The sequence below is a fragment of the Orycteropus afer genome, unplaced genomic scaffold (assembly GCF_000298275.1).
Source record: "Orycteropus afer afer isolate SDZICR_OR568_19922 unplaced genomic scaffold, OryAfe1.0 scaffold00028, whole genome shotgun sequence".
NCBI lineage: Eukaryota > Metazoa > Chordata > Mammalia > Tubulidentata > Orycteropodidae > Orycteropus > Orycteropus afer.
Window position 1 is genome coordinate 14,930,426 of NW_006921615.1, and position 4,108 is coordinate 14,934,533.

Here is a 4,108-nt window from a genome sequence, read left to right on the forward strand (position 1 = left end):
CACTCCAGAGGGTGAGAGAGCGGGGTAATGCTTTGTTCAGCCACTGAGATGACATCACCTATCCAGTGGAGAATTAACCTGGCTCAGGGAGGATGGATGCTCTTCTGCCATCCCTGGGCCTATTAACCGCGCCGCCCCTACCCTAAGTGGAGCGGAGGAGGGGGGGGGGAGAGAGAGAGAGAGAGAGAGAGAAATTCTAGAATTCAGGAGCTTCTGCTGATGCCGCTCCTTCCCTACATCTGCCACTCTCCCCTAAGTAAAATTATCTAGAGACTCTCCTCTCGGGCCTGTTTGCCTTTCTGGAAGGCCTTCCTGCAGGCGGCGTTCCGGATTCCCGGGTCTAGAGCGCCCCCACTGCTCGGGCCAGGGCTGAGGTTTTTTGGTCTGTGTGGGCCAAGCACCGGGCTGTAGGAGCTGAGGGGGAAAACGTGGGTGGTGCGGCACTGAGCTGAAAAGGACAGAGCAGAGACAACAAAAACCGAGGGGGTGTCTACGGCTAAACTGGCTTTTTAAAAGAGAATTCAAGCACTGAGGGTGATTTCCTTCCTGTAGATGCTGACTGAAGACTGGAAGTGGCGCCAGGCGGAAGGAGCTCCTGGCGTAACCCTGTTCCCCTGCGAGGATTCAGAGGGTCAAAGCAATGTAATATTTCTAATTGTGATCCGGGACTTCGATAGGGCGGATTGTGGAGACCTGGTTTTATGCGAGTGAGGAGAGCATTTGAGACATAGTTGAAGAAAGGCAACAGATTTAAGAGGTGTGGTCGCTGTGTGCTATATAACTGGAGGCTGGTTTATAGGTGAGTGGAGGTGAAAATAGTACTTAAGTAGCCACGGGAGTCTTTACTCAGGATCAGATTTAGGTGTAACAAATCTGTGACAAACCCATCATCACAATGAGGTATCCGGGAGGAAATAAAATTGATGAAAATTCAGTCCTAGGTAAAAGGTCACTTAGATAGTGAACGGAAAGGGAACTGACTCATGGCAACAATAATGTCAGTGGACACCATGCTAAGCTCTAAGACTACAAACTGGGAAACTCTTATCTTGAAGATAGAGGTAGAGTGGGAGGAAGACAACTAGGAGAAAGATGAACAATAAATCATTCTAGATGCAATAAATACTGTATTATAAATATGAACTGAATGGAGAGCTTGGACCAGACCTTTGCTCTATCAAAGAGGTAACACTTGATCTAGCTCTCAGAGGATGCCTAGGAGCTTAAGGAATGGAGCAGGAGACAGGTGATTCCAGAATGGGAAAGTCATGTGCAGTGGCGTTGTTATTGTTATTTGCCATCGAGTCAGCCCTGACTCATAGCGACCCCTCCTTGGGTTTCCGAGGCAGTATCAGTATGGAAGTAGGAATGCCCAACCTTCCTTCAGGATTGGAAAAAGGCATGGCAAGTTCAACAAATCATGAGAAATGTGTGCCCCGAGCAGGGAGAGAAGTGCGAGAGATAGGTTAAGTGTCAGACAAAGAGACACATTTTAAGTCAGGCTAAGCTTTCTCCGGGGACCTTAGGAAACCAAGGATGGCCTTTCAGAAGAGGAGCAGCAATCTATAAGAAGTTATAGATTCTAGATCCCATTCTAGTGACAGACTTCTCCCCTCCTCTCACCCACATACCCAGAACTAAAGTGTTTGCCTGGATCTTTTCAATTTTATAAATTACGTAGGTAGTAGCAACATGCTTAGGCAAAAGCAACATTTACGCCATGGCTCATGTTTTCTAACTGTTTTATCAATATTACTGCATGGGACCTTAGCCCTTTGGAGTTATGTAAGTGTGTTGAAGGAAGCAATCTTGTTGATTGGCTGTCATTCAAAGTCACAGTTTTGCCTGGACCAAAGGCAGTGTGAGAGTTTAACTATCGCAACAGAGATGAACCAAAGCCCAAAAGGTAAGCTGTAACACACCTAGGAAACCACACTGAAATGTGTCTGTGATGGGAAAGAGAAAAAGGAGCACACTCATGAATATATGGCAGGTATCTACAAACCCTTACACTAATTGATGGGCTCTCTATATATCATCCTAGATAAAGGGCCTCTGTGCAGTAAATGCTGATGTTTAGAACATCCTGATAGGGCTTTGTTAACAAGAAGAAAACAGGAGAGCAAGATATGTTTGTTTAGCTGCCTATAGATAAACCCAATAGGTCTTTGTTAACTTTTCATGACTGATGGCAACCACTAACCATGATAAATAATTCTCAAACAGGGAACTTTATTTAAAGTACTAGATATGGGAGCTAAATGTTCAGCTCTTCTGAGTGAGGGAGGAAGATGTATTTTCTGAGTGTAACTTTACATATGTCATAGTACATCAGCACCTGTTTTTCTCTACATAATTTTAAACCATCACTTCTGAAGGAGGCTAGCCCTCAATACTTTTTCCAGTGTGTTATTTTCCAATCACATGAAACCCAGCAAGTCCAAAGGACTGGATTTCACAAATAAATCTTCAAAAGATCAACAGAACCTGGAGAAATCAATGCAAATGTTTTCCTAGTAACTAGAAACAGGTGAAAAATATATAGGCTTTTCAATACTTGCATGGTATATGGAAGCCAGATATGTTTGCCCCTGCAACATGTTGGAAATTGCAGTGTTATACAAAATTGACTTCTGAATGAGGATTTATTCTAAAAAGTCAAGGAGGTAAGTTTTTTCACTGTTTTTCAATGATGTTTTGCCTATCGAAGCACTTCGTTCCTTTAATGACATGAAGCCACAGTAACACTATGCTCGGGACCAGCCCCAAATGAAAGGCTCAAAGTACACTGAGGGCAGCTGCTTCATAAATTCAGTTGCAAAGAGACCAAGCTTTGGTGCTGTTGAAAACAAAAATATTATTACACTGTTTTTTTTTTTTTTTTCTAATGCAATCTTTTAAAATAAGGCAATTATTTTTACTAAAAACATCATTTGAATTTTATCTTTGCTAAAACGCTAGAGAGGAAGAGAGGCGTTTGACCTGACCACATAATCTTCACTATCCTCCCGACTAATCAATTTTGATGGACGAAGTGATATTGGGTCTCTGAAGTTAACCAGATTTGCCATCAGTAAATGGAGGTCCTGGGTGAAATGTTTGAGTTAATAAAAAGAATATTAAAAGGAATTCACTCTTAACGTAGAAAAATTATTATTCACAAAAGCTACAGTTTAAATGTGTTAAAGTACTAAGAAAAGGTTTATTTTTATTATTATTATTTTTTCACTGTGACACAAATAAGAAAGAGCTATTGTAATTCAGTTCTCTTTTTGGTTCTAAGAGAAAACTCCAGTTTGATTCACTATATGGGGCAGCTTAGTCCCAAAAGCATCAGATTCGACTCCCTAGACTCCCTGGAACCACAAGTTCACATCCCAAAGGGCCTGGGCTCAACCCTTCCTCCTCTAGGCAATAAATAGCGTGGAAACCAGGTTATCTATGTGGCCAACTTTCAGGAAAGACCTTGAAAACAGAGACGGGGGTGGATCTTAGCGATCACGTGATGCTTTCCATAACAGTGGGGGTTTACTCCAGGGTGGCTGAAACTATTGGGGCCAGCCGGCAACTAAACGCCTCGCTGATCCCAGGAGATACTTGAACTCGGGTTTTTTAATAGAAGTCCATTTAAAAGCCTGTGATAGACTGGTGAGGAAGACGTCTCCACTTACCCTTATGTAAAGCCATTGGGTGGCTCTATCAGATTAGGTGTGAGAGGGTTAGGGAATTCGAAATGTTTACTTTCATGTGCAGTATTAGGCGGTATTTCTATAGTGCCTTAATATCGTAGAACTCTGTATTTTGTATTCCTGATTAGCGGGTTGGCATACGTACAATATGATTAATGTTTCCTTTTTTTTTTTTTTTTTTCTTGGCTCAAAGAACTGGTGCTCTCACCTAAATCTAAACAATGAAGTTACTGAAATACTAGCATGCTTTTTAAAAACCTTGTGCTGCTTCTTTACATAAGGCACACTGTTTTCCCTCTCCTTTGCACATCCTGTTTGTCTAATTTCTGACTTTACTCCACTTAATATGAAAGACCAGTTTTCTTGTGAAAAAAGAAAATCAGACAATGCCAACAAAGACAAACAAATGGCTGTGTTAG